The following is a 16,637-nucleotide window of genomic DNA, read 5'->3' on the forward strand; positions in this document are numbered from 1 at the left end:
ATTGAAACTCAGACAGAGAAATAACAACTACATATAGAGAATGAAAGATAAACATTTATATCTTGAAACTAATCTGGCACACAGCATGAGGTTGCCCAAAAATAAGATAGCAAGTGAAACATAGAAAAATCACTAAGGATAAAAATCCAAAGAGCTATAGACGTTCTGAAGAACCATAACATTGGTACAGACTATAGAAATCACATGCTCCATGCTGGTTCTCCCAAAAGATAAGGGAGAGGCTAAGAGTCTTCTCCTGGATCAAAGAAGAGAGGGAGCAAGGGACAGAAGACTCCAAGTCCACTGATTCCTTTTTGAATTTGAAGCTATTTCTGGAGCTTTACGAAGCCTCTTCAGATCTAGATTGACTTGAGGAAAGTAAATGAAAGGACATAGTGACTGAAGTTGAAGCTAGAGGACTGTGGACAGAGGCCTATCAGAAGGTAAAAGGAAACGATCCTCTAGGCTTCTTCTAGTGCACTCCAGACATGTGACCTCTGCTCAGGCTCCTTGCTCTCCTTCTTTCAGCCTATCTTCTGTATTTTCTTGAAAAACCCTTCTCTTATCTTTGAAAACAATCCATGCAAATTAATCCCATGCCAAATCCCTTGTCAAATGGCTCATCTCTTCCAAAGTCCTTTTGTGAGCTATTATCTTTTACTGGAAACTTACTCATATTATAAAAATACCAATCATTTATAGGGCACTCAAGCCATACTCTCCAGTCAAGACCACAGATCTATGACTGAGTAGCTTCACCACATGACCATGCCCTGAATGTCACCCATGTGACATGGCTGAAATCCTTTGGGAAACTATGGTAAAGGACATGGAGTCCGAAGTGGGGCGACCTGAGTTCAAGTCCTGGATCCGTGTCTCAGTCATGTGCCCTCCCCATACCTCCTGCTTTACTCTCTTCACTTATGACATAGAGCAAGTAACACCAAGCATCTCACTGATTAACCAAGTTAGTTACTATGATGTCAGCAGACGCCTACCAGTAAACTCCTCTAAACTACTGGTAAGTTAAACGATTACCATGGTTCATATTTCGGTCTTCGACTAAATACCATTTCTAGACTGAAGTCTCACTGAAAGAAGCAACCATAGTTTGGCTCATCTTTGCATGAGAATACCTAGAGTGAGACACAACTCAAAGGAAACTTTGGTCCCTAATGTCAGCCTGGTGACAAAGATGTTCATCCTCACGTTTCTTTTTTTCTGTGTTTCAAAAAAGACATGGCATCCTGGCCCCTTGAGTCAGCAGAGAGCCATTTGACTGCTTCTAGTCTGTGAAGTGTAAGTTGAGTTGATTTTTTACTTCCTAGGTGAAGCAGTTAAGAAGAAAGAATGGGCTTCATGCTTCTTGATTTGCTGATTAAATATCAATTCCCTTCCTTGAAAATGATATTGTTTCTATCATCCTGGCTCTCTAAATAACTTGATGAAGCTAGAAACTTCTGTAACCTACACCTCACTGAAAGATGAGGAAGGAGAGATGATAAGCTTTTGACATGTTAGGGTACCTACATTTTTGAGGTGCTTCTTATAGCAAGTAACCCACTCTGATCTGTAAAGTTCCTGTTGGCCAATTATAATATGGAAAACAAAGATGGGTAAACCATATGTGGTAGAGCATGTCAGTTATCTTATTAGCATCAGGAGGCTGAGGCAAGAGGATCTCAACTTCCAGAGATTACTGGACATTATACTGGGTTATGGTTATAAAGTATAATTATATATTTTATAATTACATCCTTTATAATTATGAAGATTATACTTTATATTTCAAAGACCACTAGGAGGGAGAGAGGGGGATGGATATAGAGGAGAAGAAAGGAAGGAAGGAGAAAGGAGTGAGGAAGGGAGAGGAGGGAAAGCAGAGAAGAAGGAAGAGGGAAAGGGAGAGGGAGGGAGAGTGGAAGGCAGTAGAGAAGGAGGTGGGGAGTGAAGAGGGAAAGTGTGGAGAAGGTAGGAGTGAGGAAGGCAGGAAGGAGATGAAAGCAGTGGAGCCTGTTCTTGTCAGTCTTTCCAGCCACATTTCCCCCAGAAATTACTTTGTCTCTCCAGAATAACTTTAAATTTCTTATCACATTCACAAACTGAGTGTCCACAGAAACCATCATTTGAACAAACACTTTTAAAGAAACTTTGAAAACAGTTGTGTTATGGAATAATAATGATTATTTTCCTTATAATAATAATAGCCTTAGACGCTGGGTACATATTAAGTAAACTAAAATTTACCTTCAACCAGATTTACCCGTGCCTGCCTCATAAAACAATGCAGGAATCTTAAAACATAGATTTTTATCATGGTAGTTTCTGCACACCAGAGTTCTCAATCAGCAATCCACCTGCTAGTTTTCAGAACGTCTTTTCAGTCTTAAAGATGCCATACCATGGTTAAAGAAGCACACACACAAAATAAACAAACAAACAAAAACAACAGACTGTGATTTGGTGTTTTAGGTTTAAATCCAGACTCCTCTACTTCCTAAGCAGGTTTTACAGCCCCTTATATCTCAGTTTCCTCATCTACAAACAGGAATCTCACAAGGCTTTAAGATATTTAAATGGACTAACACATGAAAGTCCTTAGGATAACATGTGACAGTAAAATCAGTAATATTAATTATTATTCAGATGCTACAACACGGCATAATCAAATTATACTATAATTTATGGTCAAGTGATGACACTGGGCTGTAGTGATATTTTGTTTGTGCTCTAACAAATAAAGCTTGCCTGGAGATTAGAGGGTAGAATTAGTTTGAGGTCTATCAGGTAACTAAGAATTAAGCTTTTGTACTCTGAATAACATCTTTTGGAAGTCACTTACCTTCACTTCCTGCTTACTCAGGTAATATGATTTCCTTCTCAAGTCTCTGATGGAGTTGAAGACTTTGTAGTTATAGTTATAGTTTTCCTGGTTACCATATTCAGAAAAGAAATTCACTGAAGAGGTGTAAAGCATAACAAATATTGATCCTTTAACCTCTTTGATATCTGATGCATTATGACATTTAAAATGTTTAAGTTTTCTGCAATGAACCATGACCACACCCAACAGTGACCTTTGAAGTCTCCAAAAGGATGATGGGGCCCTACAACAATAACACCACATGGACTATGATAACACCACTAAACTGACAACCACCACCCAAAGATCAGATTAAAACTACAAACTGCTCAGGACAATTTCAAGGTAGCTAGCTAAAATGATCCAGTCTCACAGATTACTTTAGCCAGGACTTGAGACGAGCCCTGCACTTTACCATTATACAGAGACTGGACAACAAATGATATAGCTACCTTTCCCAGGACTTGACAATTAACCTAAATTTTTCTTTTCAGGATACCCTAAAGACACCATTGCCCCCAGATAGGAGGAAGTAAATTTAAGAACACAATGCCCATGATCCCAAAAGGGAGGCTTTTGGTCATTCCATGGGTTATGAATATTTGTCATTGTTTAGGGTAGTTGGTTACAAGTTATCATTGGTAATAGTCAGGAAAAAAGCTGGACTAAGGAGTTTAGATTTAGGATTATTGTTTTGAAAAGAAAAGAGGGGGATATAGATATGATAAGATATAAGGGTAGATTATTGAATCTACTCTGAAAGAAACATGGGGGATATAGAAATAGGATAAAGAGATAGATTACAGAATCTACTTTTAAATCAAAAAAGAAACTACTAGTTTTAAATATGTTACATTGAAACAGATTTTTATATATTGATACATTTAAGATTATTTTTGTTAGAATATATTGTACATACATTTCTACTTATGTTCAAGGTATTGTACCTATACAACTCATTTAAAAATCTAATGCAGCCGGGCGGTGGTGGCGCACGCCTTTAATCCCAGCACTCGGGAGGCAGAGCCAGGTGGATCTCTGTGAGTTCGAGGCCAGCCTGGTCTCCAAAGCGAGTTCCAGGAAAGGCGCAAAGCTACACAGAGAAACCCTGTCTCGAAAAACCAAAAAAAAAAAAAAAAAGTCTAATGCAAATTTTTAGCCCTTGAAAGTTATTATTACAAACTACTTAGGATAATAAAGAAATGCAGGTTAGTAGTTAGTCACCTATTACAATTAAACTTGTAGTCATATTAGGTAGGTTTTCAAGGTCAAACAGAGATATATTTTAGGTAGACAGGTGGTCTTCAAAAACTTCAGAGAGCTACAGAAGATGGCATTTAAGATGGTTTTTTTTTTTTTTTTTTCGAGACAGGGTTTCTCTGTGTAGCTTTGCGCCTCTCCTGGAACTCACTTGGTAGCCCAGGCTGGCCTTGAACTCACAGAGATCTGCCTGGCTCTGCCTCCCGAGTGCTGGGATTAAAGGCGTGCACCACCACCACCTGGCTAAGATGTTTTAATAACACACTTTATTATGACAATGGGGCATATCTTCCCCTGGCAGCACCAATCTACTAGAGAGAAGAAGAAACTCCACATGAAGTTTACTTTCTTTGTGGCAAAAGTTAGCTGCTGGGCAAGAAAGTGCCCTTGCCTTGGCTGCTGACATTATGCTGTCCAAATTGAACAAGCAGGACAGAAAAGAAAGTGACTGCTGAACTTTGCCAAGATAAGGTAGGACAGTCCTTCAGAATATCCTCTTTCACAGAAAAGTCTGTCAGATATACTAGGTCTGTACGTTGAATATGGATGCCCCAACGTTGCAGAAGAACCTTGGGTAACTGTCCAAGCAGCTAGCTGTTTTTTGTTATTTCTCACATTTTTTGGAAGTCACTTACCTTCACTTCCTGCTTACTCAGGAAATATGATTTCCCTCTCAAGTCTCTGATGCAGTTGAAGACTTTATAGTTATAGTTATAGTTTTCCTGGTTACCATATTCAGAAAAGAAATTCACTGAAGAGGTGTAAAGCATATATGGTTGAGAGACATTAAAAGATAGATTTGGTAATGCATGTTAGAATAGAATTAGTGCAACCTTTTGGACTCACCAAGACAGGATAGATAATGGAGTATTTTCTCTGAATTTGTCAAATGTTTATGGACTAGACATTGTTGATGTATTTATTGACGATATATATTGTATATTGCTATTGTACTTGTTGTATATAGCTTTTACTATATTAGGTATAACTCTCTTTTTTATTTTCAACAAAAATGGGGAAATGTGGTGATATTTTGTGGTCTAACAAATAAAGCTTTCCTGGAGACAGAGGGTAAGGCTAGCCACTAGTTAACCATAGAGGTCAGGCAATGGTGGCACACACCTTTAATCCCAACACTTGGGAGGAAAAAACAGGAAGCAATATGATTGGGCAGAGAGAGGAATATAAGGCAGGTGGAGACAGGAGCTCACCCCCTTTTTAGGCTGAGGAGTTGGCAAGGAAAACAGTGGCTGTGGCTATGATTTGCTCCTTTGTCTCCATGATCTTTCAGTATTTACCCCTATTTCTGACTCTGGGATTTTATTATTAAGATCAATTAGAATTTGTGCTACCCTGGGCATTATGGAAAAAAAAAGATGAAAATAGTACATACATTTACACACAAGATGGTATCAGATCAGTTAGTAAAATCTTAAACCTGGAAAAAATATTTATTTTAAAATGTCCAATATATGATTATAATCATTAAAATTTTAATAGGAAGCCTTATATACACTCTAGGTTTATTCATTCCAAGCAAGCCTCACACTAGAACTCCTTTTCATAAAATGTTTATTAAGTTAGGTTTTTCAGAAAATTACATATTCAGCATTTTACCTAAAGGGAAATAAAGAATTTTCCTCTTCAGAGAGTTAAAATGTTTAGTATCAAAAATTGTATTTCAGACAGTAAAAGTAAATATCAATTAGTCAGACCCTAAATGTAAGTCTTAATAATGCTTGTTAATCTTGCTAAGTGTACTTGTTTCATATGCAAATATGGAACAAACTGTACAGTATTTTTCTCCGCAAAATTATATTCAATGGCAAGTTCTTAGAGTGCTGTTCACACTGAGATTAAATATGCAAAAGAAGAGCTCTCCCCATATTTTATTCCTTTAGAATATTTTAATAAAAGATTAACTTCTACCGTGAACACTTTCATGTTTTTTTAGCTTCCAGTATCTTTGTTCTGGCTTTCCCTTCCTACACCTGGTTCTATCACCTTGAATCCGAGCCTTCTTTACGGTCTCTTCAACCTTTCAGATGCTTGTAGGCAATGATGGAGGTAGTGAGAAAGCCAGCAAACAGGGTTCCAGGACCTCTTTGCCCCACCAGCACGCAACTCATTTAACAGTATACAAATGATTTAACAGTAAGCCCAGCTGAGCTCCCAAAGGAAATCATTTCCATTCCCACCCCTGATTGCAGATGGAGGTCATGTTTCTTTCTCTCCTTAGTCATTGCTCAGCCAAACTATTCATATTTACATAATTCTCCCAGTAGTGTTGGGTAAACTTTTTGAAATCAGAGCAGTTTGTAGAGTTGTGCATCCAAGTAAGAGTGTGATGGGAGAACCTGAGAGATCTGGGCCAGGGCATGCGAAATGAATTTATATTCACTTCATGCTGCATACTCTCTTCTCACCTTTCCAGAGACAATCTGTGCTTTTGGAGGCTGGTTTACATGATCTTATTCTCTCATTTTCTGTGGAGTTTTGTGAAACTGAGGCACTAAGCTAGCTGAAGGTAGAAAGCAATTGGATTGGAGGTATGTAGCACCTGTCTGGCACCAAGGTTCTTATACTTCAGAAAGAAAACAATCATAGCTTCTGCCGGAGTGCTCTCTTAAATCTGCAAGAATTCCCTCCAGAGTTCTATACCTGTTATTTTCCCTTCTTATTGTAGAACTTGGGTTGTTACTATCTCTCCTACTGCTTCTTTATCCAAGATAATTCCTCATATTTCCTTAGCGTCCTTGAATCCTACCCACATCATTCTAGAAGGCTGCATTCCACAGTCTCTTTAGTAACCCCTCACAGGGCATTCCCACTGTCCCCATTCTCCTATTTCATTTTGCCTTAAACCTGATTTCACACAGATTACAAAATGGCTTCCAGTGAATGGGCACTGCACATGGTATCTAGATAAGCACACATAATAGTTTGTTCTCTTGGGTTGTTCAGTGTTTGCCTTATTGGGAATCCAGAAACAGTACAAATTGAAGATAAGCCTAATCAGAGGGTGGGTAAACAATAAAAGCAATTAGAAATTTATTATCTTCAGTACTTCTCAGATATTCTATCTTCTCTATCATGCGTTGAGATTCTCAGGCATTCCTCTCATATGTCAGCCCCATTGTTATTTGATAAGACCAACATGTGACCTAACTGAAGAAGTACTATTGTGCAGACCAAAAACTGCAGTTCCAGTATTAATAAGTTGTTTGACTTTGGGTAAATTTGCCTGGTTTCTTGGTCTTTACATTTTTCTAGTAGGGCAAAGCACACTTCTGTCACATCTCAGTGTTAATCCTTATTGTTTGCACAACTCTGCTAGGGAGTAAAAACCTTCAGTGTAATATTTTACTGTCATGCATGCCAAGTCTACCTTGTCATATAGCCCATAAGTCCTACCATACAATGTTAAGTTCCGGTCAGCAAGAGGAAAGGAGATCTGGCATACAAAGGTTACATAATTGTCTGCTCTGCTTGTGGAGGCAATTACTAGGTCTCCTCTCATTCTTCAAAATGGCATGCACAATGGGGTGATATTTGAACTGAAGTAATTGGTACATGAACTTTTTCCTGGACTGGGAAGTACAGAACATCTGAAGCCTCATTTCTGGATAAGCAGCCTGATTGTCTGATGTAATCTCACTTTCATTTATTTTACTCACAAGCCACGACTTTGTACAACTCTGTGTTTTGTAATATGCCTTCTCTTCTCTTGGTCTAGAGCCAGCTTGTCAAATCCATCTTTTAATTTGTTTTAGCATTTTTTGTCAGTTCTCTTTGTCTTCTTCTTCTTCTTCTTCTTCTTCTTCTTCTTCTTCTTCTTCTTCTTCTTCTTCTTCTTCTTCTTCTTCCTCTTCTTCATCTTCGTCTTCTTTTCCTTCTCCTTCTCCTCCTCCTTCTCCTTCTCCTCCTTCTACATCCTCCTCCTCCTTCATCACTTCTTTCTGTTCTTTTTGAGTCTATGCTTTGATTTTCATTTTTGTTTTTACTTTTTATTATTTTCCTGAGAATTTTTTGAGAGAGAAAATTACATGAAGTTTTGGTAATAGGATGTGAGGAGAATTTGAGAGGAGTTGTGGGAGAGAAAAGAATATGATTAAAGAATAATTTATGAAAATATTTCATAATTATTTAAAAAATAATTCAAACACAGTTCTCTTTCACCCCATTTCTATCATGCTTTTCCTGCCTCTACTAACATCCTGCCACACTGAGCTATGCATATCTAATCACTGCAGCATGTCTCCTGTGGTGCTTACTGATTTTTGAGTTCTCCTTTCTCACCTTTAAATCAACAACAGTAAGTCCAGCACAATCCATACAGCAAATGATCATAAGGCTAATGAATTAATATGATAACTTAAGAACTGTACCAAATGCAGGATTGTTAAATGTATTTGTGTTGGCTTTCTTTTAAAATTCAGTGAAATTATGCATATATGTGTATATATATATATATATGTATATATATATATATTTATATATACTAGTTTAACCTTAGAAGCAAAGATGCAGCCAGCCAGACCAGAATCAACACAGCAATAAATCAAGAACTATAAATATAAGTTGTCTTAAAATGCTCAGGCGGAAGAGAAAGGTTGTATCTCTAAAACAAAGTTGTAATGTAAATTGACACACAGCTAAGAATAAGAGATGAAGAGAGGCATGAAATGCATTAAGGAAAATCCCATGCAGTTTTGGGAGTAGTGATATTTAGTTTAACAGAGTAGACAAATATAGAGTGAAAAGCAAACAGTTGTGTGAATTCTGCCAAAATGCCTGGAGTATGCTCCTATAGCTAGCCCTGCGCATCATGTCCACAAAAGTGAGTTAAAGTTTATTAAGGGCTTATTGACTCTTTTAAAAATTGAGTGTGTAGCGTATGAATATACACATAGGAGTTCCACAGAGTTCAGAATACATGCCAGATGCCCTGGAGCTGGAGTTACAGATGTGGATGCTACAGAATGAACCCCAGTCCTCCTGAAGAACAGCAACTGTTTGTAATCACTTAGCCATCTCTACAATGCGACTCTCATGATCTTGATGCAAGTAACAAAAGTTCTACTAAGACAGAGTCACTACTCTTCCTCCTTCTAAGGACTATGTTTTCCAGCTCTGGGAACACTCATGAGTACTCATGGATCTCAACTAGTCACTCACTGTTTCTTCTTAATAACCATCTTTCTCCTTGGCATTGTGACTCCTGCCATAAACTAATCCACTCCCTGAATTTTTTTTTTAATATAAGTTCAGCTTTTAATGTGAAGCGAGTAATCAGTGTATATGAATCTTTCACCCTCTAGCAGCACTGCTTTTGTTTGGGGGAAATAGATCTAAATCATGTAATGATAGTTATTAGCTCGAAAGGGTTTCAAATGTCTTCCAGTATAATAATGAGTAGCCCAGGGAGATCCTAAAACTTAAGCTTAGAATATTTCCTGTGGATGAATATCCTGTGCCAAACTGAAAAAGAATTTCAGAATCAGAACTAAGAGACACTGAATCTTTTTGGTAAGGGCTATGTTGGTTTCAGTTTAAAAATCAAAAGAAATTTGCCATTGGGTTAAGTCACTGTATTTTGAGCTTTTCTCTCCATTCTTTTATTGTGATCTTTCTTATATTTTAATGCCGTTGCTGTAAGTATGTATGTGTGAAAGTCAACAAAAGTCTGCTCTTAGCAACATCTTCTAGTCAGAGTCACCAAAAAAATATGGGAAGTGGTACTATGTAGACTCTTTTTGTCTGGAATGATTTTTGGGGACTATTTTTAAAAGCAGAATTTAAGCTTGTACTTGGCTCAATTCCTTTTATTTTGTTTCAATGTATTACTACATGACTTGAGAGAGCAAACTAAAAATTGTCAGAGTACTGTCAGGGGCAATGCATGCATAAACCAATCTAGTTCCAACACCCTTATTAGCTTTTCCACTTCCCATGAAAAAATTATTTCTGTCAATATTTTAATTTCAACCAGATGGGGTGGAAGGAGTGAGTGGCATGTGAGCACAGGGTTGACAGAAAGTTGATGACTGCATACAACAGCTTGATTAAGAAGTAGGAAATAAAAACATTCAGCTAGGTATAGCTGGCATCTACATGTCTCCCTCTCAGGAACATGATGTTATAGATTATATTGTGTTTAATAAAAGACTTATATTGTAATAAGTATTTTTTAAAAACACTTAGCATTTTAATAAATTGTTAAATATTATCTAGGCTTTTTAAGACCCAATACAATGTAGACTGAAATAGATATAAATATAGTCTTAAAATCATTATTCAGTTTTCTTATTAGCTTTCTGAACACCTTGAAATGTATGTATCAGCTTCCCCAGTAAAAGGAAGTATAATTATAATCATACAAATTATTTGTCTGTGGTTGTGAGGGTCAGAAAGGATCATCCTAAATCAGCACTCAATACCATGTTATATCTTCAAATCAATATGCTATTTTTCCCATTTTTTGTAGCCTAGGCCTAGGGGTCAAGGTTTGGTGGGGACAAGGGAAGTCTACATACACATTTTAAAATTACTTGACCATGACCAATGTTATGGGTCAAATTGAGTACTCCAAAAAGACGATGAACTCTCATTGTCTATCAGGTGATGTCATTTGGAAAAATATTTTCAGCTCCATTAAGGTAGTCCTTAGCCCAATGTAGCTGTGTCTTTCTGAATAAAACTGGCCTGGAGTGAGGGGGATGATGCAATAAGAGATAGACACACAGGGAAAGACCATGTTAATATAAAGACAGATTGCCTCAGAAAACACATGCCTATATCTCCTTTCTTTGTGGTTCTTGTACATACATAAAATACGGTGTGTAGATAAATAAAATCCTATATGTTTATTTGACATGAAATACAAGTGAAGAGACCATGAAAACAAAGAGGACTAATAGGAGAGGAGGGAGAAAGGAGTGGGTGTAACATAAATCTTAAAAACTCTTATTAGTAAAAAACAAAATAAAACAAAAACAAACAAACAAACAAACAAAAAAAAAAACAGAGCCAGATACTGGGGTGAAAGCTGAAAGATCAGAGAAACAGAACAAGCCACAGCCAACCTCACCTCACCAACTCCTCAGATGATCCTGTTTCCATAAATCCTCAGACTTAAAGCCTCTGAGTCCTCACCTATGAGGGTCTCAGTTGCAACTAACTGCTCTTAGTTTCTGTCTCCTCATACCATATATACCTTTCTCCACCAAGCCATGTCACTTTCTGGGATTAAAGGCATCTGTGCTTTCCAAGCAAAGGTATGAGATCTCAAGTGCTGGAGTTAAAGGCATATGCCACCACTGCCTGACTCTGTTCTCAGTGCGACCTTGAACTCACAGAGATCCAGATGGATCTCTGCTTCCCAATTGATAGGATTAAGGGTGTGTGCCACAACTATCTGGCCTCTATGTCTAATTTAGTGGCTGGCTCTGTCCTCTGATCCCCAGATAAATTTATTAGGGTACACAATATATCACCACATTTAGGTTACACAATATACCACATTTCCCCTTTTTGTCTAAAATAATAAAAGAAGGTTATAACTAATATAAGAAAAACTATATACAATAAGTACAATAATTATATGAGACATATACAATCAAGAGTTACATTAACAATGTCTAGTCTACTAACACTTGACAGATTCAGACAAAAAACTTCTATTATTTATCCTATTTTGGTGAGTCCAAAATGTTGTACCTAATTAACTTTCTATCCTAACTTGTATTACAAACTGAAAACTATCTTTAGATGTCTTTCATACTTACATACTTTACTCTTCTTTAGTGAGTTTCTATTATGAATTTGTTAACAAGAAAAATCATAACTATAAATATCTAATCTTCAACTCCCTCAGAGACCCGAGAAGGAAATAGTAACTGAGTAAGGAGGAAGTGCAAACAAGCAACTTCCAAAATAATGTGAGAAATGACAGAAACAGCTGGCTGCCTAGACAGTCAACTAAGGTTCCTCTGCAATATTGGAACATCCATCTGTGGCCTACAGGTCTAGCATATCTGACAGACTCATTTGCGAAGCATGATTGTCTTAAAGGGCCTTCCTACCTTATCTTGGCAAAGTTCAGCAGTCCTTTCTTTTGTGTCCTGCTTGTCCATTTGGACTGCACACTGTCAGCAGTCGATGTAAGGGCACGTTCTTGTCCAGTGACTTACTTTTTCCACAAAGAAAGTAAACTCCTTATGGAGTTTCTTCAATGCCCATCATGTTCTCTGAAGTAGATTGATGCTTCCAGGAGCAGATATGTCTCATTGTCATAAGAAAAAAAAAACTATGTTATTAAAACATCTTAAATGCCATATACTATAGATCTCTGAAGTGTTTGAATAATTAAAATATATTTCTGTTTGACCTTGAAAACATACCTAATATGACTACAAGTTTGATTGTAATGGCTATTGCATTTCTTTTATCCTCATTAGTTGGTAATAACTTTCAAGACTAGTAATTTGCATTACATTGTTAAATGAGCTATATAGGTAAAATACCTTGAACAAGATTAGAAATATATGTATAGTATTTTCTAACAAAATCAATCTCAAATTTGTATCAATATATAAAATTTGAATACAATATACAAAAATCCAATTCAAAATAAAATATTTAAAACTAGTAGTTGCTTTATAAAAGTATATTTAAAAATCTACCATTTTATCTTATCATGTCCATATCCTCTTTTTTAGAGTAGATTCAATAATCTACCCTTTTATCCTATTATTTCTATATCTCTTTTTTTCAGAGTATATTAAATAATCTACCTTTTTATTTTATCATACCCATGTTCTCTTTTTTTCTTTTCATAGTAGATTCAATAATCTACCCTTTACTCTTTTATTTCTGTATCTCCTTTTTTAAAGAGTAGATTCAATAATCTACTTCTTATTTATTTCCTCTTTTTTCTTTTTCTTTTTTTAAAAAGTACGTTGAATCCAATCTCCTTGTTTAGCTTTTTTTTTTCCTGATCATTATCAATTAACAACTTGCAATCAACCATTCTAAACAATGACAATTATCCATAACCCATTGAAAGACCAAAAACCACCCACCTCACCTCTTGGGAATGTGGGCATTGTGTTCTTAAAATTACTTCCTGCTGTCTAGGGGTGAAGGCATCTTTAGGGGATCCTGTAAAGAAAAATTTTGAGTTAATTGTCAAGTCCTGGGAAAGTTAGCTGTATCATTTGTCCAAGTCTGCACGATGCTACAGCCAACCTCACCTCACCAACTCCTCAGATAATCCTGTTTCCATAAATCCTTAGACTGAAAGCCTCTGAGTTCTCACCTATGAGGGTCTCAATTGAACTGCTCCTAGTTCTTGTCTCTTAATGCCTTATATACCTTTCTCCACCCAGCGATGTCACTTTCTGGGATTAAAGGCATCTGTGCTTTCCAAGCAAAGGAATGAGATCTCAAGTGCTGGGATTAAAGGCATGTGCCACCACTGTCTGACTCTGTTCTCAGTGTGATCTTGAACTCACAGAGAATCAGATGATCTCTGTCTCCCAATTTATAGGATTAAGGGTATGTGCCACCACTGTATGGCTTCTATGTCTAATCTAGTGGCTGGTTCTGTCCTCTGATCCCCAGGTAATTTTATTAGGGTATAGAATATATCACCACATTCAGAGTACACAATATATCACCACAGATGGGTATAAAGTATGGGAAGAACATGCTCAATATGTAATGTATACTGAATAAAAATATCTTCATGTTACATAGTGCCATATTTGAAGAATATATAAAATAAAAACTCTTAGAAAAGAAAAATGATGAAAGCAAGGATCAGAGTGACACATTTATAAGCAAAAATAGAACAAAAGTCCTCATGGTCCTACAGCCACTTATAAAATAATCACTCAGAGGCTTAATATTTTTTACAAAATGTATGGTCTACGGCAGGCCTCTTGCTAGCTAGTTCTTATATCTTAAATTAACCCATTTCTATTAATCTACGTTTTTCCACATGTTCCATGGCTTACTGGTCTGCTGGCATGTTGTGCCTTGGGCGGCAAGCTGCCATTTCCCCAGACTCCACCTTTCTCTTTCCTGTTTCTCTCCTTTCCTGCCTACCTCCAAGCTGTCTTGCCATAGGCCAAAAGCACTTATTTATTAACCAATGGGAACAACATATATTCACAGCATACAGAAAGACATCCCCCAGCACTTCCCCTTTTCTATCTAATCAAAAAGGAAGGTTTTAGCCTTAACACAGCAAAATTATATATAACAAACAGATATCAGGCAAGAAATACAGTTTTGTATTTGGCAAAATTAAAGAAAATATTTTAGCATGTATCCTATATTTGTGAGTTTAAAGTTTCATATCTAATTTATCTTTTATTATAACCAAGGAAAATTATAATTGTAACTATCTAGTCTTCACCTACATCAAAGACCTCAGAAGGCTATAATATTACCCACATAAACAGGAAGAATATTATAAGAAGCAACGTCCAAAAAATCTAGAATTACAGAGACAGTTGACTGCCTGGACAGTCACCAAAGTCTTTCTGCAACATTGGGGCATCCATCTTCAGCCTATAGGCCTAGAGTTCCTCAGTTGCTTCTCTCTGTGTCCTGTAGAATGTCTGGCAGTCTCATCTGTGAAGAAGGAATCTGAAGGACCATCTTGACTTGTTTTGGAAAATTTTAGTGGTCATTTTTCCATGGGTCCTGCATATCCAGTCTATACAACATTTTGTCAAGCAGTCAAGGCAAGGACAATTTCTTACCCAAATGGTTAACTTTTGCCATAAGGAAAGCAAATTCCATAATGAGTTTCTTCAATGCCCATCATCTTCTTTGAAGTGTAGCTGGAGAATTTCTCTCCAGCTCCCACCAAGTCCCGCCAGTCCCAGAGCCCACTTATAAAATAAACACGTAGACTCTCACATTATTTAAACTGCTTGGCCATTAGCTCAGGCCTATCATTGGCTACCTCTTACTCTTATATTTAGCCCATTTCTATTAATCTATACATTGCCACATGGCTTGTGGCTTATTGGTACCTTACATCTCCCTTGTCCTGGCGGCGGCTCCAGGCAATCTCTCTCTTCCCTTCCTGTTTCCTCAATTCTCCTCTCTGTTAGTCCCACCTATGCTTCCTGTCTGGCTATTGGCCAATCAGTGTTTATTGATACAGAGCGATATCCACAGCAGGATACCCACAGCCAGGAGCAGACATGTTTTATTGTCCAGAAAAGTCAAAGTTCTTATAACATTTTCTGTAGGTCTTTGTAATGTTTGAAGATTATCTGCCTAATTGAAATATATCTATGTATATCTAGAAAACTTAACTAACATGACTATAAGTTTGATTATCATAGATGACTAATTATTAATCTGTAATTTTAATTATATATTACAATTTTAAATGAGCTGCATAAACATAATACCTTAATCAAGAGTGGAAATATATATACAGTATAACAAAATTAACTTTAAATTTATATCAGTAAACTAAAATCCATAGCAATGTAAAACATTTCAAACAAGTTGCTGCTCTTTAAAAGTAGATTCAATAATCTACCCTTTCATCCTATCATGTCTATACTATCCCCCTATTCTTTTTTAGAAAGAGATTATATTTATAATCAACCCCCTTTAAACAAAAATAAAGATTTATAAACAATATTTTGGGAATTTGGGCATAGCTTCTCATATCACTTCCTGCTGGTTGGGGGCACTGGTAGTCTTATGGAGATCCTGAGAAAATTAAGAATTAGAGTTAAAATCTAGGATGTAGTCTGTGAGGATGGATTATCTCAGTCAGTTGCTTTGAAGCTGATTTTGGATGTTGGATCATCTGGGACATGGTTTCATCAGAGACCTTTCAGGGGGTCTTGGCTGATCAAATCATGTTACCTTGGAAGCAATCCACAGGTTCTCATCTTTTGTGGAAACAAAAGCAGAACTTCTTTCCAAAGCAACATATCCTTAGACATAAATTTTGAAGTCAAAATAACTTTAAAATATATATAGGTTTAACTCAGCAGCCTTTACAATCAAATGTTTTTCTGTAGTTAAAAATCTTAAAGACAATATAATCCAGACTCTGTTTGACTTCCATCTTTATGTGGCTTTTTTTTTATATTATTTTTACTGTATCTTTAAAGACTTTATTTTTTAAACTATTTCTTTATATAACTGTATATATTCCTTTTTCTCTCTCTTCCAAGCTTATGTACTTTTTTACATACATTGTAAACAGTTTAGAGTTTTCTTTCATCTGAATCTGTGTTATTGTGAATCTATAATCCTTCTCTGACCCAGAAAGATTTTAAACTGTTAAACTGTATTGCTAGGATGAAAAGCAACAGCCTTGGCTGCTGATTCCGCCCACCTCACCTTCCCAACATGGTGGAGGTACCCAAGTGAGTCACTCTTACCCTGCCAACCCTGGGGTCCACGCTGCCACCAGGTAGCATGCAGCTGGCCCACAAACCTTTTTATTCTGCATGAGTAAAGGTTAAAT

General features: G+C 36.7%; 1 long non-coding RNA gene across 2 annotated transcripts in view; it reads right to left on the reverse strand.

The window, feature by feature from the left end:
• The window catches only part of LOC128101367 (uncharacterized), a 119,346-nt gene that overhangs the window by 66,162 nt on the left and 36,547 nt on the right, over window positions 1-16,637 (reverse strand). Inside the window, exons 5-7 of one of the 2 annotated variants that reach the window (XR_008215079.1) lie at window positions 13,212-13,285; window positions 12,208-12,407; window positions 5,698-8,141 (exon numbers count right to left, since the gene is read on the reverse strand). This is a non-coding gene — a long non-coding RNA (uncharacterized LOC128101367). Of the gene's footprint in view, window positions 1-5,697; window positions 8,142-12,207; window positions 12,408-13,211; window positions 13,286-16,637 lie in introns of those variants that run through there. The other variant, XR_008215078.1, reaches the window with a different exon arrangement.

The sequence above is a fragment of the Peromyscus californicus genome, unplaced genomic scaffold (assembly GCF_007827085.1).
Source record: "Peromyscus californicus insignis strain IS unplaced genomic scaffold, ASM782708v3 Scaffold_7__1_contigs__length_154581171, whole genome shotgun sequence".
NCBI classification, from domain to species: Eukaryota; Metazoa; Chordata; class Mammalia; order Rodentia; family Cricetidae; genus Peromyscus; species Peromyscus californicus.